General features: G+C 42.6%; 1 protein-coding gene across 7 annotated transcripts in view; it reads right to left on the bottom strand.

Moving 5' to 3' along the window:
* FRMD4A (FERM domain containing 4A) overlaps positions 1-25907 on the bottom strand; it is a 434151-nt gene that overhangs the window by 209737 nt on the left and 198507 nt on the right. The window lies entirely within an intron of this gene.

The following is a 25907-nucleotide window of genomic DNA, read 5'->3' as shown; positions in this document are numbered from 1 at the left end:
ATTTTTAATTTACAAGAAAACGTACTGCATTCGTTGCATTATGAAAATCATTCCTTAACCCTTTGTTAGGAACCATGAGTGTAGATCCACCCCATGAGGCATTATCAGAGTTCCAGGACACATTTCATTCAGGCCAGAACACAAGGGGGGCAAAGCAGGTCCAATAAGAGACATGACATATCTCACCCAAATGTATGTATTATTAAGAATATTTTATCATAAAATAGGCAAGGGTGTTGGGGTTGTTGTTTTTTTACTCATTTTATTCCATTTTTTAAGGCTGAGAATGGCATTGAAAAATCTGGAAAAGTATGCAATCTGAAGGCTTAGATTGGGAAGTGCAAATTAGACTAGTTTACTGAAAAATGCAAACCAGATAATTTTTTTTGTCCATCTGTAGTTGGAAGCAGCATGTTAAACTGCTTGACCAAGGACTCGTATCTTCTTATGTTATCGTATTAGACCATCAACAGCACTTCCGGGTTAGCGCGATCTGGTTAATGGCGGATTCCCTCCGAGCTCCGGAGGGAATCGGCTCCGCTGGAGAAGGGTTCTACCGCGACGGCGACGCGGGGACCCTCAGAAACCGCAGGCGCTGAAGCCTGCGGATTTGGTGACTCGGCGGGCACCTAAAGCGCCCCCCGACCCACGAAGAGCCTTTTTAAAGGCTGCGGAGAGGGTACGGGGAGCGGCGTGGTGCTGTGAGTGGACCGCTACTGCAGTGGAGCGAAGCCGCGAGCCATTGCCGGAGACCGCTGACTTTCTTCCCTGAAATTCGGACTTTAATTAATCCGTGAGTAAAATGGAATTTGGACTTTAAAATTTCAACCTTTGAATTCGGTACGATCGGGGGATGTGCTAAAGGGAAGTCCGCACCCCCCTGCTTACAGAAGATTTAAAGCAAGGATCGGAGAACTAAGGTGGAGAGTTTTTTCTTTTTGGTGTTTTTTAAAAGATAATATTTTCATGAATTTGACAGAAGAAGATTTGTGCTGGAGAGTAAGAGTGGAATTTTAGAAGTCTTTGTCTAAACCCCCCCCAGACCCGGGAGTGTCCTGTATGTGAGCTGGAGAAAAAGGAACAAGGAGTTTGACAGCTGTCAAAGGAGCTGTCAAACGGGCAGTGAAAGTTAAAAATCTTATTATTTAACACCTTTCTGGACTAAATTTGTCATATTTGAATTAAACTGGTTGGGAACAAAGTAGTGAAATAACAAAGTAACGGACTGTTGGAAAAAACTATTAAGTAACCAGAATCCCCCTAGGGGAAACATTGAAACACTACAATGGCTGCAGATGGAAAACTACAGGCAGAGATAGAAAGAATGTTTTTTCTCGTGGGAAAGCTGCAGGAACAGACTACGGCTATGAGTAAACAACTTATAACCTTGAACTCTAAAATAAGTGACTCTGCTGAATGCACAATGGATTTGACCGGGGAAAAATCTACAGCTGAATTAGAAGAGATAACTTCGGAACAGGAGGAGAGGGAACAAGGGCCAGTACAGATGGAGAGTACCAACCAGAAGCCTACATTGTCAGAACATAAAGAAGAAGACCTTTGGATTACAAATCTGCGAAAGATGCGAAAGAGGAGGGAGGAAGCCCCTGGAACACTTGGAATATTTGAATTTAAAAGAAGCAAGAAATATGATTGGGGCTTCCTCTTTGAGTATGGAAGATTAGCTGACCTTTCGCAGCAGCTGGTACCAAGCACTTTGGATGGAAGAAAATCTGACGAGACTGAGCTAGAACTCCTTCGAGACCCGATGACCAACAAAGAGGGCTACCAACAAAATCGGCAGAGAGAGACTGACAGAGATTTAAAGGCCTCAGATGTGAGGAATCCAGGCTAAAAACTGTTTTTGTGGACATGGGGACATTGGGAAGGGACAGAAACCGGGGCGGGGGGGGGAAGAATTTTTTTTAAAAAAATGTTTATGACCTTTGTGTTTGATTATTATGACCTATTTTTAAGATAAAAGGAAAATTCGTGGAAGGAATTTGAGTCGACCTTAGAAAAGGATTTAATATTTATAAGAAAATTGGATAAATTTGGCTAAGTAATAAGAATTAAGTATTTCTTTAAAAATATATATATATAATAATAATATGTAAAGGATGAGAGATATGAACTTGCTGAGCTAATTTAATTGAATTAGGATGTATGAAGGGGGGGTGGGGGGAGGTCAAGAACTGGGGTTAGGAAAGTAAGGATATGAAACTTTATATGTGTTGTCTTTGTGTGTGTGTGTTTGTGTTTATAAAACGTGAAAACTCAATAAAAATTTTATATATATAAAAAAAAATAGACCATCAACAGCAATGCTGAGAGGATTTGCAGAGTCCTTTTAAGGATATATATGCATCCTCTTTTTATTAAAAAAAAAAAATCAAGACTCAAAAGGACAGGTTCCCTTAAGTAAGAGAGAACTGGGTCTCTGAAAATGTTATTTTAATAACTTCATGCAGCAACATTTTAGGCTAAATATAAACAGGATATGCTGTTTTACATCACTAAAATCTGTTTGATACATATGGAAATCTATGCAAATTTAATAATTAATTCCTCAACAAAAATTCATACAATTAAGTCTTGACGTTACAGGAGCCTGAATCTAGTACTAAAAGGGTTTTAGATTTAATTCAAGAATTTGGTCAAGTGGCAGGATTCAAATTGAATAAGTTAAAAACTAAGGTTTTAGAGAAAAAATTAACACCAATTGAAAAAGAAAGGTTTCAGAATGAGACAGGTTTGACTTTAGTGAAGAAAGTGAAATATTTGGGCATTAATATGACAGCAAAAAATGTGAACTTATTTAAAGATAATTATGAAAAAGGTTGGTCAGAAGTGAAAAGAGACTTAGAAACTTGGTCAAATTTGAAGCTTTCCTTGTTGGGTCGAATTGCAGTTATAAAAATGAATGTATTGCCTAGAATGTTGTTTTTGTTTCAAACACTGCAAATTGTGGACAAGATGGATTGTTTCAAGAAGTGGGAGAAAGATATCTCTAGATTTGTCTGGCAGGGCAAGAAGCCCAGAATAAAATTTAAAATATTAACTGATGTAAAGGAAAGGGGGGGACTTGCCCTGCCAGACCTCAAAATTTATTATGAATCAGCAGCATTCTGCTGGTTGAAAGATTGGCTGCTTCTTGAAAACACAGACATTCTGGATTTAGAAGGATTTAACAATGCTTTTGGATGGCATGCATATTTGTGGTACGACAAGGTTAAAGTACATAAAGCATTTAAAAACCATATTGTCAGGAAAGCACTGTTTAATGTTTGGACAAGATATAAAGACCTATTGGAAAATAAAACCCCAAGGTGGTTGTCACCAATGGAAGTGAAAGCTTATAAAAGACTTAATATGGAGTCCAAATGGCCAAAATATTGGGAAATTTTGGTGCAAGAAGGAGACAAATGGAAATTGCAGAGTTTTGAAAAATTAAAAGATCTCGCACTTTGACTGGCTTCATTATCATCAGATAATGGAGGCTTTTAAATTAGATAAGAAAATTGGTTTCCAGGTGGAAAAATCGAAATTAGAAACAGAATTGCTAGAACCTAAAACTAAGATTTTGTCAAAGATGTATAACTTGCTGCTGAAATGGAATACGCAGGATGAAACGGTGAAGTCTGTTATGATTAAATGGGCACAGGATGTTGGACATAATATTATGTTTGCTGACTGGGAACAGTTATGGACCACAGGTTTGAAATTTACGGCATGTAATGCCCTAAGAGAGAATATTATGAAAATGATGTATAGGTGGTACATGACCCCAGTCAAGCTTGCAAAAATCTACCATTTGCCCGATAATAAATGTTGGAAATGTAAAGAAACTGAAGGTACATTCTTTCACCTTTGGTGGACGTGCCGAAGGATTAAGGCTTTCTGGGAAATGATTTATAATGAAATGAAAAAGGTATTTAAATATACCTTCTTGAAGAAACCAGAGGCCTTTCTCCTGGGCATGGTTGGCCAATTGGTGCCAAAGAAGGACAGAACCTTTTTTATGTATGCTACAACAGCAGCAAGAATACTGATTGCAAAATACTGGAAGACGCAAGATCTACCCACTCTGGAAGAATGGCAGATGAAGATGATCGACTATATGGGACTGGCAGAAATGACCGGCAGAATCCGAGACTAGGGAAAGGAGTCGGCGGAAGAAGATTGGAAGAAATTTAAAGACTATTTGCAGAAATATTGTAAAATTAATGAATGCTAGATTGATGTTGGACAGAAATTAAGTGGTTACCAGCTGTAATGTAAAGGTTGAGTATTAAGTTAAAATAAGTTATAACAAGTTATAATAAGGATTTGCTGAGTTAAGAACTTGAACTGGAATACAAAAGGGGGAGGTGAGAGGAGGTCCGGGAAATAAGTTAATGGAATAAGTAATGAAAATTACATTTGTTTTTTTGTTTTTTTTATATTCTTTGTGCATTTTTGTTTTTTGTTTGTGTTTTGTATTAACTTGGAAAAATCTAATAAATATTTATTAAAAAAAAACCTCATACAATTAATCAGTTGATTTTTGTTTAGTTGGGTGCAAAGCCTCCGCATCACAATGTTCATTAGTAGAAATGTTTGTACTGCACCGAACTTGTCATGTAGCAGCAAAAGAGTGGCAGCACAATCTCACGTGAAGCGTGTAGGGAGAAGATATGTTTAGAAAAAGGAACTGATGAATTATCTGGATTAAAGAGTCTAGACAAGGGAGGGCTTTTTAATCATGATGGAAGATGAAGATGAAACAAATCTTAATGGCAGAACAATATTCATTGAAAATCATTCACTGTTCATTTTAGGCTCCCAGTTTGCAGCAGGCCCAACACCTTCTCTTCCCTTTTGCAAAAACTTATTTCCTTAGCGCTTATGAGGGAAAGCAGATAAAATGCTCTGATGATTGACAAAATAAAATAAAATATGGCTTGTCTGCACCCTTTCTGCTACCACAGCTGTCCTTTGACAAGATGGATGTTTTATTCCAAGCCAAGCAACTGCCAACACATTCCAAAGGCAGAGAAAAGGGATTAAAAGCTATTGAGGCAAGACAAATTTATAGAAAAATTAAACAGAACAAGTGAGAACATTGACTCTGAACACACCATATACATCATATTTTTGGTGCTGTGTAAACCAAAAGACACGCAGGATTGCTGGAAATAAAGAGACCATGTTCTGAAATAGTGGGTAAGCACAGATTTGCTTTCCATAGAAGCAATCAGCCAGAGAAAGGTGCAATGCTGGATTTGGTGCTCTGAGAGGAAGGGAGGTGAGGGCACTGCTCTGTCTGTGAACACAGTGCAAAAATTATCTTGTGGTACATTTCATATTTGATGTACTTGGTTTTTCCTGCACAGAGATTGTGTATAATCTTAAAATAGAAGCAGTGTTCCCCATACTCCATGTCTCTCTTTCTCACAGGCACCACCCCACCCCTTCATTCATCCAATGTCATGGACTGGCTGGATGCAGAGGAATGGTGGGAGGAACCAGCTGGGGAACCCCCAAGGGAAGAAGGCTCAAAGCCCGAGGAATGGTGATGGGTCAATGATCGGTGGTCAGAGAGAGAAGAGGGGGAAGACTGGGAAGAGGAGGTGTTGGAAGGTGTTGGAAGCTGAAGAGGTAACAGGGTTTAGTGAGTGGGGGGAGTCTATGACAGATAGAAGTCCAGGATCAGAGCTAGAAGCTGCAGCAGGAGAGTGGGATGAGGGAGGTCAGACCTACTGGGGATAAGCTGCTGTGCTCATTAGGCCTGACACACCACCAGATCTGTGCAGATTGTGCTCTTGCTTTAAAGAGTTAACTCCAAGTTGCATGGTGATTGATTGATTGATTGATTGATTGATTGATTGATTGATTGCCAGTTGGCTCCTGACATCCATTCACACCTTACAATCTTTCCTCTCTCTTTGTCCCCCTCCTTGTGTCTCTCCCTTGTCCTCAAGGACTCACCACCTTATCCTTTCTTTCCCTTCCTTCTCTTCCTCAGAGACCAAACCACAGAGGGGAGTGGCAAGAATGTAAGCTCCTTCTCTCATCATTTCACTCACAGGCTATACTGCATTATCACTAGGAGAACAAGAGAGAAGACATGGATCCTGAGCGATGGAGGATGGATCAGAAGATGCACTAGATCCCACACTTTGTGGCCGGATGAGAACTAAGGGAGCTAGGATTAGGGGGGAATTGTCTGGGTGAGAGTCAGAGCATGGGCAAGGAACCTTCAGCCTTTTATAAAGATCTGAGGAATGAGATCATCACGCCACTCTTACTTACCATCCCAGGCCGCCCATCTGAGGCCACATGGTTCTTTCTTTTATCAGATCAAAATGATCAGACAACAGTAAAGGTTGCTAGGTTTACAATGAGATTAAAGGGCCACTATCTGAACGATAATCTTGGTCATTTGGTTGCCCTTTTTACCCATAGCTGTCTTTTTTATTTGTATATATTTTATTTGTATATATTGCTTGTTTTATGTTGCTATGGCCGTTGGCTAATGCGAATAAAGTTTATCTTATCTTATCTGCATGTTGGACATAATCTGTATTGGTGCCTACATGTGTAGTGCTAGAGAACACGTGTAAGCCTGATAATGTGTCAAAATAACTGGTGAAACTGGAGGGTAAAAACCACTGGTTAACAGGTGTACATGGCGTTCTACATGTTCAGGTGCCACTGCATTCCATCCACTGAACCTAGGTGAGACCAAATGCCAAGCAGGGAGCAAAGGGAGGGAAGTTTGCTCTGGGGGCAGAATGGAAGGGCAGCTTCCATTCTGCTCATTCAGGATACAGCATGTGTAAAAAAGTGACTCAGTGATTAGCATGGGAATGTCTGCAGGATTTTTACTAGTGCTAAGCTACTGGGCAATTTTTAAATTATTGGTTTTATAATCCACATCACAAGGGTTTGACCTTATATCGTAGTACATGAATATATTTAAATAAATTAGAAAGTGAAATATAGCAGTTCACTATGGAACTCTCTTTGTAACTCCAAATCTTAGAGTAAAATGTCAGAAACTTGGCAGACATACACACTTCCTAAGATTTCAATATATATACAGTATATATTTAAAACAAACCTCTGATCATATATAAATTTTTTTGTTTTTGCTTATGGAGAATCAGTGGAGATTGGAGGGGCCACTGCATGTGAATATCAAATAATTATGGCATCATAAGGGTCTCTGTCACAGAAACACATTCTTATCACTGTGCATATTACATGGGTTTGGGTATGAGGTGAAGGGTTATTGGAGCAGATTCCCAAAGTGACAGCTGTTAGTGGGCTACTGCCAAGGGGAAACATTCTACCATTGTTTTGACTCTCGTTCCTGAAACAATTACAAGAAGAATGTCTTTCTTTCTTTCTTTCTTTCTTTCTTTCTTTCTTTCTTTCTTTCTTAAATGTGCAATTTGGCATGCTTTAAAATGTTCCTAAATATAGAGCCTAATGAAGGAAAGGAGAGAGCCCAGTTTTGAAGGAGCTGCATTTTAAATGAACCCATTTTGTTTATACTGCAGTGGAGTATCGTTTTACTGGTGTGGCTGCTCATACATCACTGTGCTAATGAGGCAATGAGTAACCAGGCGACACAAGGCCTGCTTTATTTCCAGATCCTACAACTTCAACCAATTGAACAACCAGAGTAACGGGGCAGGACCAAGGCATGGATGAAATACTACTACTACTACTACTACTGTTACTACTAATAGGAACTCTTCTCAATATACTAGCTCCATCAGTTGTGGTGACTTTAATCACACACAGAGGACCACATGTGACAGAAGTGAGTCGACTAGCTTAGGAAAGAAATAGCTGGGATCTCACCCCCAGCTTCTCCTTGCCTCCCTACCTCCATCACTGCAACCTGTGCATCTTCTCTCCCTAGCCAGGGGGAAAAAGAGGATTGGAGATACTGATGATGCCTAGCGAAGACAAGCAATCAAATCAATGGCACAATCTCTAATGCTCTTTCTTCTAAATTAAGTAATCTACACTCAGAAACTGAGATCCTGTTGTGTGTCAGAACTACATCAGCTCTGAGTCTGAGCGAGAGAGAGAGAGAGAGACTGGTTGAAGTCAGTAAGGGAAAAATCACTGGGTTTCTTGCTTGAGTTAGCTGGAACTTGGGCAGCTTGGGGACGTTCACACAAACTGTACTTGGGGGATCTGCTGCTTGCTGAAGGAGTGCCTTTTTGTTCCCACAGAGTAGATTTTTAAATAAAGCAAATAGTACAAAACCACCACAAGACTCCAGTGCTTTCTCCTCTAAAGCAACCTAAATCCAGTAGAGCTGATTCTGGTGGAATTTCTCACCACTTGGCTACAAACATGAGAACAAATAAGCCCTCTCAGCCCTCTGAATGACTGCATATGTGCCAGTGCTTTGAGCATAAGCTGACAGGACATATAAGGAGCTGCCTGATATTGAGTCCGGTCCAGTTGTGGCCAGCGGGGTGGCATGGGTGGGGCTGCATTGCTCTCCTGGCTTCTGCCCACCACAGGCCACTTCTGCTTACTAGGAAAAGGAACGGCAAAGGAGCTTGGCGGTTGCAGGCATGCATGGGGGCAAGAGCCAACACAGGCTGCTGCGCTTGCACCAAGCTGAGTTCGCTGCTGCCTTGCCCTTCTCTCCCTCTCAGGAAACAACAATAACAGTGTTTGGAAGCTGGGAGAGCAGCCCAGATCCACCTGTGCCACCCTGGTCAACCCCACCTTCTACTCTAGAAAACAGTAATTTTGGAAGGTCTCAGGAGGACTTATTTCCCAGGCGTGTTGCCAGGAGTTGGAATATGCAAAGCATGCATTCTGTAGAATCAGAGAATTGTAGAGTTGGAAGGGATGAGGGTGGGCATCTAGTTCAACCCCCTACCATGCTGGAATCTTCTGCGCAACGTGGAGCTCAGACTCATGACCCTGAGATTAAGAGTCTCATGTTCTACGGATAGAGCTCAGTCGGTTATGGCTCCTCCAAAGTTATGTGATCAGGTCTTTAAATCAAAGCAAAGCCAAACAACCCTTGACAGAGATAAATTATGTTTACTGCTAAAACTAATACTTGCATTGTTACATTGTCAGTTGGTTAGAGCATGGGCTGATGATGCCAAGGTAGCAGGTTCCATCTCCATATGGGACACCTGCATTGCAGGGGGTTAGACTAGATGACCCCCAGGGTCCTTTCCAACTCCACAATTCTATGATCTCTATGATCCCTATGTACTTGAGCATATTGAAGACTTCTGTTAATTTACAGCACCATCAGTAATTATTAGCAATAAGTGCACTATTATGCTCTGAAACACAGCACTGCCAATTTGCTATTTCATAACGAAACACAGTGGAAATGGAATGTGTAGATGAAAAATGTACTCCCAGCTTACCAAGAAGCTAAGAATAATCACGTGACCCCTTCCCTCCCCCCACCTGCCCTGGAAGGGATGTAAAGCCAGGCATCAATCAATTGCCATGTTTGTTAGCGAAATAGTGGATTTGGGGGCTATTTACCACCCTAGGCAATGCTCTTTCTTAGCATTTTCAGCTAAGCATGAAAATGCATGTGTATTTCTCAATCCATGTTTTTCTGAAGGTCATGGCTAGCTGACATTAGGGTTTGAAATAGCCTAGTAAAAAGTGAAAAGTGGCATTTAAACTTAATTATAGGTTAACGCTACAGAGCAAGGTAAACCAAAATATTTTTGTTGAGGACAAGGGTCCCCCTAAGCAATAGAAATGCAAATTAATATTCTCCTAGCAAGGACTATGCAGATATGTACAACATGACCAGACAGTTATTTTGTAATGCCAAAAATCATATGGGGATGGGGAGGGTAGTTCTGTAGCTTTAAAATGGACATTAAATAAATAAAAATAAAAATAAAAAAATATTATTTATACCCCAACCATCTGGCTGGGTTTCACCAGCCACTCTTTTAGAGGGAAAATAGAAAGAGATCCATAATATGCTTTCTCTTGCATTAAAGGTCTGCCAATGCATATGTGTTTTGCACTTATAGGTCCAACATTATAGACATGATTCCACCAAATATCCATGTAGCTCCTCTTTGCTGCAGAAATAAAAAAGGGCTGAGGAGAAATAGCATGTTCCCCATTATAACTTCAAACAACTATGTTGACCATGATGTCAGGCAGGAGTGCAGTCTTCCAGATCTTGTTCCCTTCATCTCTGAACACTGGTCATGACAAGAGTCCTACAACCTCTGGAAGGCCACAGGGTAGCCAACTCTGAGGTAGAGGCATGTTGCTCCTACCTGAACACTTATTTTCTGGCTGCCAAACTGGGAAAACGGGTTCATTCTGGTCCTCACTGCAGCCCTTCATCCCAATGAAGACAATGCCCACTCCCATTAAGCACCTCAACTGCTAAGGCAGGACATGTTGTTTAGTCGTTTAGTCGTGTCCAACTCTTTGTGACCTCATGGACCAGAGCACACCAGACACTCCTGTCTTAACAGCATCGTCTTTTAAGATTTTAAATAGTTCAGCTAGGATGTCATCACTTCTACTGGCCTTGTTATTAGCAGTGCTTTCTAAGGCCCATTTGACCTCACTCTCCAGGATTTCATGCTCAAGGTCAACAACCATACAATCGGGGGTATCTGGGACATCCGTATCTTTTTGGTATAATTCCTCTGTGTATTCTTGCCACCTCTTCTTAATGTCTTCTGCTTCTGTTAGGTCCCTACCACTTTTGTCCTTTATCATGTCCATCTTTGTGTGAAATGTTCCTTTCATATTTTCAATTTTATTGAACAGATCTTTGGTTTTTCCCATTCTATTGTTTTCCTCTATTTTTTTTGCACTGCTCATTTAAAAAGGCCCTCTTGTCTCTCCTTGCTATTCTTTGGAGGTCTGCATTCAATTTCCTGTATCTTTCACTATTTCTCTTGCATTTTTCTTGCCTTTCTCCCCCGCTATTTGTAAGGCCTCGTTGGACAGCCACTTTGCTTTCTTGCATTTCCTTTTCATTGGGATGGTTTTAGTTGCTGCCTCTTGTATAATGTTATGAGCCTCCATCCATAGTTCTTCAGGCACTCTGTCTATCAAATCTAAATCTTTAAATCTGTTTCTCACTTCCACTGTGTATTCATAAGGGATTTGATTTAGATTGTATCTTACTGGCCCAATGGTTTCCCTTACTTTCTTCAGTTTAAGCTTGAATTTTGCTATAAGAAGCTGATCTGATCTACAGTCAGCTCCAGTTCTTGTTTTTGCTACTGTATAGAGCTTCTCCATCTTTGGCTACAGAGAATATAATCAATCTGATTTCGATGCTGCCCATCTGGTGATGTCCATGTGTAGAGGCAGGACATAGGAAAGGCATAAACCTAATTCACACGCAACATTAACCCATGGCTTAGTATTATGTGCACAAGTAGAAAGTTGCCTTGGGCTCGTGTGCTGACTTTCCTCTCCTGCTTAGTGAAGCATGCAAACCTCAATCTCATGGTTTGAAGTTGGGTTATTTGGAAACTTACCAGATTCTGTTTTATGCCACAATCGCTCATTGCCATGTAACAGCAAAGCAGGCAAACAAGGCAAATGAACAGGAAGAAAATGAAAAAGACATGGGGCTCTGTGCCTCTCATTACACCTCACTAACCTCTCTAAGGGCCAAACTGCAAGTTAGGTGGAGACCCATGATCAGACCATCTGAAGTTTAGGAACAGAGGAAGCTGCCTTATACTTAATCAAACCATGTTTCTTCACCTAAAAGCCATGGCCGCGGCTAATAGAATCATTGAGTAAGGTGCTTGCTTTGGAGAATTGGTACTGGGAGAAATAATTAAACTCCCCACCCAATTACAAACACAGACACCACATGGCTGCTTTTAGAAACAGGCATTAATATGTAGTTTGGCCCTCTGATGACACAGCCACTGGCAGATGTTTTCCCTTGCCACTGTCATCCCTGCAAGTCTCCCAAACTGTCCCAAACCCATTCATTTCTTGATCTCTAAACACTTTACTTGGTGCAAAAGAAATCATACTAAGTGATAAAACAAGAAAAGAAAGATTAATATAATGGTGGCTAACACAATGGCCTTTGCCCCACTGATTCTGGCATCGTCTGCCAGCAATCCATAAATCCTAGTCAATGGGAAACGAAGTCCTGTTCAGATATTTGTACTGGCAACTGTTCCCCACTTGGAAAGGATATTTTCTTCTCGGCATGACAACAAAACGTCTTCAATAATAAAAATAAACTCTAGAAAATGTACATATATAAAGATACCGTCTGTTGTCAGAGGACTCATACAGCTAGACCACTAATTTTGTAGACCCCCTTTCTTTCTTTATAACATCATGCATTAAAGCTGGGGAATCTATTTCTCCTCTAATAACTTTTGGAATTTCAACAAATCTTGGTGCTGGTGGATGGATGCATCAAGGCCGCTTTCAAGAGTTTTTCTTGAAAGGAAAAATAAAAGAGGCTATAGCAAAGCTGTTCTGTATTATGATCAATCACGGCTTAATCAGATTTGATGCTTAAACGGGACAGGCAGAATTGTTCAGCTGCAACAGATTGTTTTCTGTTTGTCTGAAGTCATCCTGGGTTTCTCCTCCCCCCCCCCCCCCGGCAGCTTCCTGTAGCATTACATGTAAGAAGCTAATGAAAAACAGGAGAGAATGTGGGCAAAATTATTCTTGTCCAGTACATGGCAGAATATGCAATTCAGGAAATTATGAGACCAATTAAATGAAGCAGCCACTGTGTCAGATACTTTGTTCAAAAAAGAAGGGGAGGGGGGAGAGAGAGGGTGTTCAGTAAGATACATGATGCCAAATTCCTTAGCTTTACAACACTAAGAATTGCTGCGTCTGAGAGAAGAGAGTGTAGGAGAAGGAGCTGAGAAGCAGCCTCTCTGGGCTGATTCACACTTTAAGGACAGAGGTGGAATTGTAACTCAAAAGGAGGCAGCCTCTGCCCCCCCCCCCCCGTGGACAATTGACAGGCTACGTTATCAGTCTGCCATCATGCAGACACACCTAGAACTAAAGACATGGGCAGAGCCAATAGCTAAAGAACATGATCTTCTTCACAGGCCACACATGGACAATATTTTCAAGGGATTAAACAATTGCAAAACAGGTAATTTCCCCTAACCTCTCTCATAAGACAGGCTAGGGAAGTGTGCCCATTTTACAGATGGAATACAGTAGTGAGGTAAAGTGATGTCTATGAAGACCAGTTGCTGGGAATTGTGGGTGGGAACGTCTCCTGCTTCCCAAAGGTATCTGGATCTGGGTAGCAGCTTTCAGTTTGAAACTGGAAGATCAACCTTTGCATGATTCAACTACTTTTTTTGTTCTCTGTGAGCACCTATCTTTTTAAAAAAGCAGTTATTTTTCCTATTGCCTGGTATTGGATTGCAATTACAGTGGTACCTCGGGTTACAGACGCTTCAGGTTACAGACTCCGCTAACCCAGAAATAGTACCTCGGGTTAAGAACTTTGCTTCAGGATGAGAACAGAAATCGCGTGGTGGCAGCAGCAGGAGGCCCCATTAGCTAAAGTGGTGCTTCAGGTTAAGAACAGTTTCAGGTTAAGAACGGACCTCCAGAACAAATTAAGTTATTAACCCAAGGTACCACGGTAATAAGTATGGACCCATAGAGGAGTTACACTTTCAGCCATTTTAATATAAATATTTCTGTGGTGAAGATCTCAGCAGCTGCCCAAAAAAGAGCAGAGTACAACAAATTAACGGAAACTCTTTAAAGCTGCATCTGAAGACCTGCCTGATCGGAAAATTGTCCCCACTGCACCCCCCTCCCAAACTAGATGCCCTTAACATTGAATTCCTTATCTGTTTTGAGGCACAGGCGGATACTCCCCTTACAAAAAAGATTTTATTGTGGCCACTCTGAATAGATGGCCTTTACAGTGTTTATGTTTTCTCGCAACCACTATAGATTAGAACCCTATTCAGAAAAAAAGGAGGGAGTATTTATTTATGCAGCTGTGTGTGAGCCATTTGTGGACAGGTGCAGACTGTAGCTCTGGGACATTGTGTGGTATAAAATGAATGGGATTCACATCAATTGGTGGAACATCCTGCTGGCAAGACTTGATTTCATGAACAGACCTCAGAATCAAGACGTGTTCTTTACTTTCTGAGATCAGAGGCTGATTTAGGGAAGCACGACTGGTTTGGTCCCACTGGGTGCAGAGTCTCAGGGCCACTGCGGGGGGGGGGGCTGCAACTAGGATGTAGAATGGAAGGGGAACGGTGGAGGGGAGCACAGGCTCACAGGGCGCCACTGAAATGTGAGACCCTAAGAACTTCCACTGGTGAGTTGGTCTAAGAGAGAACATCTCCTACTCATTTAGAATATGCACACTGAGCATGGAAGGGCAGGCACCCTGACAGACGGACAGCCCTATTTTATAAAGCAATCCCCATTTCCCCAAAACAAACCCCACCCCTTTGGAGCCCCTCCTGAAGGATCTGTCTTCCATTCAGCTGCTAATCTGACCGGTGCCCCCTCCTTCGCTCTCTTCCACTTCCTGCCACACATGGGCTCAAACTACCAGCAAAGGGTCTTCCCCAATCGCACATAAAGCAAGGGCCCAATTTGTACAGCAAAAGGGGCACGTGCTTGAGGCAACTTTTCTTTTCTTTTTTGTATTTTTTCTATTAAGTTAGAAACATATGCAGTAACATACTACAACGAAGCATACCCATCAACAGAAACAGAAATCAAAGCTCTGAGCTCATTGGGCAGACACTTCTTGAGGGGAGAAGCCTCAGATTAAATAAATAGATGAAATAATATTTTCACATTGTTCTTGCACAACTCTGGCAATTGGAGCCATAGGTATCGGAAAACTGCTAGTGCAGGCCACTCGGGAGGAGCCAATTTATGTGGGTTATAAACATACACAAGTCTGCTGAAAATCTCTCTGCTTTTTTGTGTCTTCAGGGAATCCATAGGAACTGCCAAGTCAAAGCGACCTCCCACACCTTGTACCCATTTTGGAGGCTTATTCCTTTAAAGTCCTTCCAGTACCTAGCTGTTGGGATTCATGCTGCTATTAATAAAAAAAAGCCAACCAATTTTTTTTTTTAATGTAGCAAATTGTGATTACTTCCCATGAAAACATTCAGCAAAGCTAATTCCTATGTCTTTACAACCTATGTCCCAATTATTACAGATATTTCTTCAAAGACTTCATCTTAAAACCTGGAAACCTGTGCACACTTCCACCACATGTGTGAAAAGGGCCCCTTGTGCCAACGCCCTGGCCAACCAACAGGTAGGTACGATTCATCAGTATGAGCTATTTTGATTGAAAAACTTCTTCTGGACTTCAGTAGCCCATGAAGGAACACCAGCTGACCATTAGCAAGCAATTGAGTACAACCAACAGTCACTGGACAGCTTTTACATTGCATTAGCAAGTGAAGAGTAGGTAGTCATAAAGGTCAAGGATTCTGGACTACACCAAGTATGCTCTAAACCAATTTATTATTTTCTCTCTCTGCTTGTGTAGGGATCTCATGTGATCTCCTATTCTGGCATGGAAGCACTGACCAAGCTGAAACCTGCTTCGTTTTCAGAATCCCTTTGGGCTATTCTCTAGGCTCTGTTCTAAAGTTGGCAGGCAAAAGGCAAGTTTGCACCAGCTAATACATTATTTCAAATGACCCTGAGCCCAAACATAGCTGAACACATTCTCACTTCTAGTAACACACTGCACAAATAATGCCTGAGACCTTTCATATACCAACTGAGACCGTTGTTGATTCCATCTAGCCCTGTACAATCTACAGTACTTCTGCCGGCAGAAGCTCTCCAACGTGTCTGACAAAGCCTTTCCTAATCCTTGAGATTTGAGATTGTTTTAACTTGAGATGCTAGCACCCTCTTTTTGCAAAATGGATGCTTCGCCACTGAGCTGTGGGTCCTAGTCTCTCCTACATATGAAAGTGAAGTGATTATCATGCAACTATTGAGAAGGTGGAAGGGCAACAGCAGTTGTGATTCCTGTAACCAACAACTGATTAGGGAGGAAGCATTCTCAAGATCGCTCTTCTATTATGCTCTTCTTACAAAGATGTACTTGCTGACTTCCGGTTGGTCGCCCTTTTATGGCGGACGGGAGCTCTTTCGGCTGAATTCAGAGGTCGAAACAAGAGTTGTTTGGGATGCAAGTAAGGCAGTAATGAGAGGATTCCTCATACAACAAAATTCGATCAAGAAAAAGATACAGAATGAGAAAAAAGATAATATTAAAAGATAAAGAGAAGAATTCAAGATCCAACCTGAAGAATCATCAGATTCAAAAGGAAATTAAAGCTTTACAGATTCAATATTCCCAGATCATAAATCAGGAAATAGAATGGAAAATAAAAATGATGAGACAGAGAAATTTTGAATCTTCAAATAAATGTGGAAAATTGCTTGCTTGGCAGCTAAAAAAGAGACAGAAACAAAGTACTATCACTAATATTGTATCAGAAGGAAAGTCTGTGGAGAACCCTGCAGAGATAAGAAGATGTTTTCAGCAATATAATAAACAACTGTATAAAAATGGAAAGGAAGATAAAGATAAAATTGAGCAATTTATCAAAGTAAATGGACTGCAAAAAATTCCCGAAAATAAAAAGATCCTACTTAATGGACTAATTGCAAGGCAAGAGGTTGACAAGGCGATAAGTCAGATGCAGCTTGGCAAAGCCCCAGGACCAGATGGTTTGTCTGCAAAGTATTATAAGACTATGAAAGACTGGCTTATCCAGCCATTGGTGGATGTATGCAACAAGATATTAAGAGGGGACAAAGCACCTGAAACCTGGAAGGAAGCTTTTATAACTCTGATACCAAAACCAGATCAAAACAGATCCAATGTTAAAAATTACAGACCAATCTCACTACTTAATGTGGATTATAAAATTTTTGCTAATATTTTGGCCAATAGGTTGAAGACGGTACTAACAGATTATATTCACAAGGATCAGGCAGGATTTTTGCCTGGAAGACACATGAAGGATAATATTAGGAATATAATCGATGTGTTGGAAAGGTTGGAAGTTAAAAAAAATTGTAAAGCGAAGTTAATGTTTATTGATGCACAGAAGGCCTTTGATAATGTATCTTGGAGTTTTATGAAAAAGAATTTAGAAAGTATTGGGGTTGGACAAGATTTCTTAAATGGTATTGTCAGGGCTGCCCGAGGTCCCAGCTCACAAAGGACCAACGCCAGTCCGTTGTTATATACAAGAGTCTTTATTGAAACGCAGTTTCTATTTCAAAGCCGCAGCGTGCAGCCCTACGTCTTAAACCCTAGACCGCTGAAGCTCCGTCTGAATCTCCACCCCCCAGACACCAGTTTAAGACTCTAGCCTTGCTCCACCTCTTCCTTTGCTCTTTCCTCCTCTGGGTCCGCCTGTCCGCTGGGGTGTTGCCCTTTCTGGACTCTTCTGATGCCGAGTCCCCGGATTCTTCCCCCTGCCTCCGGCGTGCTTTAGGACCTGGCTCCCAATTCATGCTTCCTGCTGTCCCACGCGCCTGTACATTTGAACTTGGCGCGCGCGCCCAGCCAGCAACCTTTCTCCTGACCGTTACACTGCTCCTGTCACTGCTTCCCCCCTCGGGGGGGCTCGCTGGACCTGACTTCCCCTCCGTTCCCTCACTCTGCGATGGAGGCGTGGCCAGCTCTGACTCATCTTCTCTCCCTACTGGAGGAGACGCTGGCCCTGATTCATGAGACTCTTCCCCCCCACTCCGCTCTGGTGGGGGAACTGGTCCTGATCTCCCGCTGCTGCTTTGGGAGTCCCCGCTGGCCCCTTGCTTCTGGTGTGTCCCCCCTGGGACCCCCCTTGCCCTGGCCATCAGCGCCCCCCTCTGGGAATCTTCTGAATCGCTGGAGAAGCTCATGGAATCTCTCGGGCCACTGTCATACTCCCCTACGCTGCCCTCAGATTCTTCCCCTTCGCTCTCCGTTTCCTCTCTCCCCTGTGTCTCTGCTCCTGAACCCCTGACAGGTATTAATACGATCTACAAACTCTGGCTTCCTCGGCCTGTAAAGCGAGATGAGCATCTCAACCCCAGAGTTGTCTGCGACTGGACTTAACTGTCAGAGGTCCTTTACCTTTTTTTTTATGACGGTTAAAATATCTGTGTGTGTAGAAAATGAAACTAAAGATAGCTGAGGAGCAGAAACAACAGTACAAAGGACTGACCCACTTGTTGAATTAATTGATGGATTAATTGTATAGCCCCAGGGGAAGGTGAGCCTTTTTTTATTCACTTTTGATATATATGGGAGCCACCCAGAGTGGCTGGGGAAACTCAGCCAGATGGGCAGGGTATAAATAAATTATTATTATTATTATTAGTAGTAGTAGTAGTAGTAGTAGTAGTATTTGCAGTTTTACCTGGTAAACCTCCCCTGAAAGTTAACGGCTTGAAATACACAAGTGGGTTTGAAAGAAAGAACTCTGCTGCTATCTCTTCAGTGGAAAGAAGGAAAAAATTCTGGACTGGAGCTACTTTGTTTTTGCAGAGGTACCAGCATGTTGGAAGATGGTGCGAGACTACGGAGGGGAATTCTGGATGGCTGCCTGGAGCTAATGGTGTCTTTTTTGTCTGGGACTGTGGCGTATTATGGCTCCTGTTGGCAGAAATCAAAAATGGAATTGCTGGAATGTGGACAACAGGGGGGGGGGGGAAATATTTCACACAGAACTATGAAGATGAAAGTTTGAACAGACCAGTGGTTGTAAACATAAATGAAAATTAAGTGAAGGATTAACATCGGAATGGTTTATTGACTAATTAAGAAATGCAATGTGATATTAGATTATTAGCAATCCGTGAAATTCAGAGCTTGGAAAGCCACCCAAAGATATATAATTTGTCATTTATATTTGGCTTTTTTATTGTAATTTGGAATGTTTTAATGTGGTTCTTTTCAGATTATTAAAATGGAGAACTTAATATTATATACAAAAATAAATAAATAAAATAAATACTCAATGACCTGCCTTTCAAATAAGTGGACATGAAGCAGCTGGTTGCCATGGTGAAATTATGATGACACTGTCACTCTGTAGTGGCAGTGCTGAAGCCATAAGTCAGATTCAAGGGGGAATTTCCCCCCAAGGCCCTGCCTACCAGTTAACAGTGACCTAAGGTTTTCCAGTAATGGAGGGAAATGGTGCACACGCTACATCTTGTTCGTGCGCTTAGTTCATAACTTTTCTCTTAGTTAAATAAATAATAATATTTTATTACTTATCCCCAGTTACTATGAGCGGCTTCCAGCAAAATATAAAAAAATAATGTCAAACATAAAAAACTTCCTGATACAGGCTGCCTTCAGGCATCTTCTAAAAGTTATGTAGTTCTTTATCCCCTTGACATCTGATGGGGGGGGGGGCGTTCCACAATGAGGGCGCCGCCACTGAGAAGGCCCTCTGCCTGCTTCCCTGTAATCTTGCTTCTCGCAGTGAGGGAACCGCTAGAAGGCCCTCGGCGCTGGACCTCAGTGGGGATGGAGACGCTCCTTCAGGTATACTGGGCCGAGGCCGTTTAGGGCTTTAACACTATGACTTGTGCTTGGCAACATACTGGGAGCCTTTATGACTGGTGCTATATGGTCCTGGTGACCACTCCCAGTCACCCATCCAGCTGCAGCATTCTGGATTAGTTGTAGTTTCTGAGTCACCTTCAAAGGTAGCCCCACGTAGATCGCATGGAAGTAGTTCATGGCTTTTAGTCAAATATGATAAATGATTGATTGATGAAAAAGTGCTCCCCCCCCCCGAGATGTTAACTTTCTCTCTGCATGTCATTCCTTGAACAGCTTCCTGGGCCAAGATAAGGCTTGCTTTCATTGCTCTGTTCATTTTGACTAGTGTTGCGTGGAGGGAAATGAAACCACTGGGCTGAAAAATGTCCCCCTTCTACCTCCTTGGGTTTCTGATGTGGCCTTCTCAGATATTGGCACAACATGGGGTGTGTGTGTGTGATTTGGCTGCTGACCTGTGCTCACCATTGTGAGGGCTGAGGGGGTGGTGGGGATGCCTTCCCAGATGCTGCTATTGTCTGTAGGTTGACTGCGATGTCACAAAAACATTTGGCAGCTGAGCGGGTATAAATGTGGGCCAAGGCACAAGCCTCGGCAGTTGCCCTCCCCAGAGAGAAATGGGCAGCTCGGTGGCATTCAGCCCTGGTGGTCTCCTGCCCCATGGCGGCAAGCTGGCAAGCGGAAGGAGGCAATCGCCCGGTGCTGGGATGCTGTGGAGCAAGGAGAAGGCAAGTACAAAATTTACTTGCTGGTGAGATCGCTACTTGAAGGCGACTGATATTCCGCTCTGCAGCTGGTTGATGTCTGGCAATGGACCTGGCGAGGCTGGTAGATGGTTGTCGGAAGAGTTTGCATTCAGGCTAGTGGATGCCGCAAGGTGGTTAAGGATTAGGATTAGGGTTAAGGTTAGGGTTAGGGTTCCCTTCTTGTCAGGGAACTCTGGGAGTTGTAGCTCTAGTTAAGGGTTAAGGGTTAAGGGTTAGCGTTAGGTTTAGAGTCAGGGGTAGTGTTAGGATTAGGGGTAGGGTTTCCTTCTTGGCAGGGAACTCTGGGAATTGTAGCTCTGGGAGGGGAACGGGGGGGTCTCCTAACAACTCTCAGCACCCTTTCAAACTATAGCTCCCAGATTCTTTGGGGGAAGGAGCCATGAGTGTTTAAAGTGGCTTCATAGTGCTTTAAATGGTGTGGATGTGGCCCTGGCCTCCCTCACCCCACTGCCTCTTATTATTGAGGAATCGAAAGGATTTCTCCATTCAGATCTCTCGGAAACAGGAAACAGGAAGAAGAAAGACTTTGTATCTCATGTCATTTTGAAATGTCTTAACTTGAAATGCCAATAAAGGTATTTGTATTGTATTGTATTGTATTGTATTGTATTGTATTATGATTAACATGGGAAGTGGAATGGTAAAATGTTAATGAGGTGGATGCGATACTTCTGTAAACTGGCATGTTTCTTGTGGGCGTGGAAAGAGGGACTTGTGGCCGGACAAGCGACTTTAAAAGATGTGTTTTTCCTGATGATGTGCCTGATCTTGGGTTACCCCACTTGTAAGTGTGTATAATAAAAAGGTTTCCTAATTCACCCATTTTGTCCAGATCACTTTATTTAAAAGGATCCAGAGAACTTAACTCAAAGGAACCAGTTTATTTATGTCTCACAAAGGGCAAAATAAATAAATAATACCAATCCCTCAACTGCCAAAATGAACGGTCTTGTAGCACTGTAAAAACTAACAGATTTTGGGGGAACTTTTTAAAAATGGGAGGGTCAGGGGGCCTTGGTTTCTGAGGGTGCCATGGAGTCCACATGCCACACGTGTCACAAGGGGGGCTCCTCTGTCATCATTTCTTTATTAACAAGTGCCCCCCCTTAAGGCCCAGTTTCCCCAGCCCTGCCTATGTATGGTCTGTCACGAACAGACATAGCAGCTGAGGGGAAAGAGGCAGTTTCTTACTCTAGAATTTCAAACACAGGAAAGCAGGAGGGGGACATTTTTCAGCCCAGGGGCTGCATTTCCCTCCACACAACACTAGTCAAATGCACAAATGAACAGAGCAATGAAAGCAAGCCTTATCTTTGCACAGGAAGCTGTTCAAGGAACGACATGCAGAGAGAACGCACCAAACCCAATTAAACCTATTAAGAAATAAATAGGTTGTTCAACCCCCTGGAATGCAGGAAACTCAGCTGAAATTTAGGAAAAGTTTGTATTTCTGAATGTGTTTATAGTATCCATATTGCTATTGAGAATACTCGAAATGGGGGGGGGGACACCTCAGCTGCACACCCACCTCCCTTCCCTGCCGGCTATCTTCCCCTCCACCACCCCACTAGCATTGCATCCTCCCCCCAGGCCCTCCCCAAAAAGCTCGCTGTGACCCAAGGCGTTTTGCACTCACCTGAACCCTTGCAGGGAAGGGGGCAGGGCACAATGGGAAGGGGCGGGGCAACCGGGCTGCTTAAACCACGCCCCTTTTCCAACGGAAGCGGCATGGGGCGGTCAGTATCCAGCACCCCCTTCTCTGCCTCTCTTGCACTCTTTGACTTTAACCCTTAAGACTATGCAAGTGAAACGGCCACCATCCCTCCCTGAGTTTTTCAGCAAGGTCTTCCCTTTTTGGGGGGTGGGGTGAAATGTACTTTTGTTTAATACGTGAGGAGGGAGAAAGGGAAGAATAAAGACGCAGAGTCAGCTTCCAGGACTGATGAAAAGATTGTTTAGCCTTCGACAGGCAATTCTTTGGAAATAAATTAGAGGAAGGGTTACACGCCTCAGCCTGAGTAGACATCCATCCCAATGCACTTTGGTATCATTAGCACAAATGGAATACGCCTCTGGTATTTCTTTTCATTTAAGGTGCCCTGAGAGGGTAGGCATATTATTCAGCAGAGCTTGTATTTCCCTTTCCGATATGATGTGGGGAGAAATACCAATCTCATGACTCCATGGGTGGTTTATTCAGGGGCGGGTAGGAGGACGTTTATACTCTGCACAAACATTCTGCACAACTCATAAGACACTACAGAAATAAACTGCCTGCTTGGCATGAAAGAAGCCACGCCACATGAGATGAGGCCTTATATTGGCTTCACCCCAAGTCTCTCCCCCAATCTCACAAGGCCAGGAGATGCCAAGCTATGCCCTTGGGATATTTGACTTTGAGGCCATGGCACCCAGAAAGCTTCCTTCGGTGCCTGCTGTATTCTCCTTCTCTGCAGGCATTGCCACAGGGCAGGGGGAGCATTTTCTTCCCCTCATCACAACTGACAAAATGGCACCACAGCACTTGGGCTTGCCAATCAGAAGGTTGGCGGTCTGAATCCGCACAACAGGGTGAGCTCCTGTTGCTCTGTCCTAGCTCCTGCCAACCTAGCAGTTCGAAAGCACATCAAAGTGCAAGCAGATAAATAGGTACCGCTGTGATGGCAAGGTAAATGGCGTTTCTGTGCGCTCTGGTTTCTGTCATGGTGTTCCGTTGCACCAGAAGCGGCTTAGTCCTGCTGGCCACATGACTCGGAAAGCTGTCTGTGGACAAACACTGGCTCCCTTAGCCTGAAAGCGAGATGAGTGCCACACCCCATAGTTGCCTTTGACTGGACTTAACTGTCCAGGGGTTCTTTACCTTTTTTTACATGGAGTGGGGAGGAGTGGGGGGGGATTCGATTCAGTTCTCATTTAAATACAAACCTACCTAATTCACACTGAAACAGTACATGGACTGAAACATAGCCATCCTTTGAAATTCACACCTCTCCAAATTTTTCATTGCAGTTCTCCAGCCAAGTAATGTGTACAAAAATGCATATGCCAGGGTAAAGTGTCCACCACAATGCAAATAATAACATAAACAAATGTGTATATTGAAGTGTATGGGGTGTTAGGGAAGGGGTACTCCATCTGGTGGGGGACACATCATGCTTCTTCTGGGCTGGTTTGTCCACTTTTGATCTCCATCCTGAACTCAGCTCTCACCTTTGGCTCCTAGAAGCTGTCAGCATGCGACAGCGGCCACACCCTGGGAACGGCTTCCACTGGCCGGCTAAACCTGGTGAAGGGAGCCGATGGGTTTTAAACCCTCAGTGAGTTAGGGACTCCCTGCATGTGAAGACAAGCTCTGGCAGATTGGGTGGACGAAACCAAGAATGGGTCCAACAGTCAAGAAAGGTGTTGTAGAGGGAAGTGAGGGGCCTGTCAACCTGGGAACATAGCTGATCTAGGAGAAGGAAAGCTAACCTCTGCTGCCTTGCAGGATATCTTCAGGAAAAGAAAAGGTTAAGGAGTAAACCCTACAAATCCAGAGGGGAGTTCCCAAGATGGCTTCTTGTATGCCTCCTTCTGGCAGCCAAGCTGGTGCCAAATATCTTATTCAGTTTTCCTTTCGACCCCATCAGTGAGGCCAAGAGAGGCTTGTCATCTGGGCAGCCCAGGAGCTCCATGGACACTGCCCAGCCTTGCACCCAGGGATGTTACTTTGGCACTGCTAACACAGCAGATTGGCTTCATTCCCAGAGGCACACTCCACTGTCTCTCAAGACAGACGGATGCTAACAAGAACATTAGGGGAAATTTGTAGTAAAATGCTGATTAATTTTCATGGGAATTTTTAACACCCCTGCCCCCCTAATTGTTGTGGAAATATGGAGGACTGAACCAAATGGTAGAAACTGAATAAACCAAACAAATCTGCTTATTCCTAAATTGAAATAAGAGCTAGTTCTGTCATAATAATTATCCTGCATTTATATCACTTCTGTGTAAGAAATGGTGTGTTTATTCACATGTATGAAGAATGCAGTGTGGCAGATATATTTATCTTATGGGGCAGTGAACAAAGTTATATCCCACATAGGAGAATTGTCATGCATGAAAGGAGTCTTCAGTACATAACAGAGTCTCTGTACGATTAGGACTGCTTTCTGAGGCTGGAATTCTCCACTGTATTATAAAAGTCTACAAATTCCTTTCCCAAGGGCACATTGTCTACAGTCTTATTGAGCACCTTGTTGATGAAAAATTACTAGAGCCCTTACTGCCTGGATGGCTATTTATCTATACAAAACTGGAGTACATTCTTACTACAAAAGTGTATTGGTTTTAAACCTAACTAATTTAAAACCAATACACTTTTGTAGTATGAATGTCACAGCTTCTTCCGAAACATATTGGGCACTATAGTTTGGTGGAAATCTTTTTGGTGAAAAAATGGTGACCTTTCTTCGTGCTGAAAAGGGAATAGGTTTTGAACTGGTTTAAGTCTGAAATGTATCTATGTCATTAATAAAAATGTTGGACCCATTAATAAAACTGGCAGATTGGAGAGCCCTGACCTGTACACTTCATAGGTGAAGAAAATTTGGGGAAAGAGGTGGACTGGAAATGCAACAAACAAACAAACTTGCAACGTGGGGGCAAATGAACACTCTCTCACGTGCACTCTGATGTGGAGTGAGCGCTTGAGCAGATTGTCCTCATTTTTTGTTTTGTTCCTTCTAAGCTTCTTAGTGTGAAGGCAGTTATCCCAGGGCTTCATATCATGTAAGACAGATGGCCAGACCAGGAAATCAAAACTCCCCTGTTTGCTTTATGCGGCTCCTTGCCTTATTTATGTAGTTTTAAGTGCAGTTGTACTTCATACTTTGCCTTCAGAGAAAAAAATAACGAAACATTTAAAAAACTGCTCCTGGGATTGGGGAAGGAGGTGATATCACAGGTACCAGCCAATCCACACCACTGACAGCTGGTTTCTGTTGTAGACTTGCAGACCCAGTTATTTCAGGGATTGACCCAGGAGATGAAAAAGCACATTTGAACTGACCACATCAAGGCCTATAAATCTGTATCTGCTCCATTTCCTTAGTTTTACATAGAATTTAAGCGGTGTGCTTTATTTCAGGTTTGCTAAACCTGTGGCCATTCAAACCACTTCAAAATGATAGGCAAACATATTGCTTTTCCCCACCCCATTCTCCATGAAGTAGGAATCACAGCCTGCATTTTTAAGATAAATAGCCCTCAGTCTGACACATAAAGACGGTTGGGTTTTGGTGCAGTGACACACTATCCAACTGAGAAGTCTAATAATAATAATAATAATAATAATAATAATAATAATAATAATAATAATATTGCACTGTCAGACTGAGGTGACTTCCAGGAACACGATTCTTCAATCTTAGCTCTCAGATCGTAGAACAGAGTTGCTGCTTATGGAAGTGCCCTGGTTTGCACATCTCTTTAAACCATCGTTCAGCTTAATTAGGGTTTAAAGATGAGCACACAGGATGCAGGTGCACAGGGCTCAGATGAGACACACTTTG

Source organism: Podarcis cretensis (assembly GCF_951804945.1).
Source record: "Podarcis cretensis genome assembly, chromosome: 10".
Classification (NCBI taxonomy): domain Eukaryota; kingdom Metazoa; phylum Chordata; class Lepidosauria; order Squamata; family Lacertidae; genus Podarcis; species Podarcis cretensis.
Note: the sequence above shows the minus strand (reverse complement) of the source record. Positions and strands in the feature narration are given on the sequence as shown.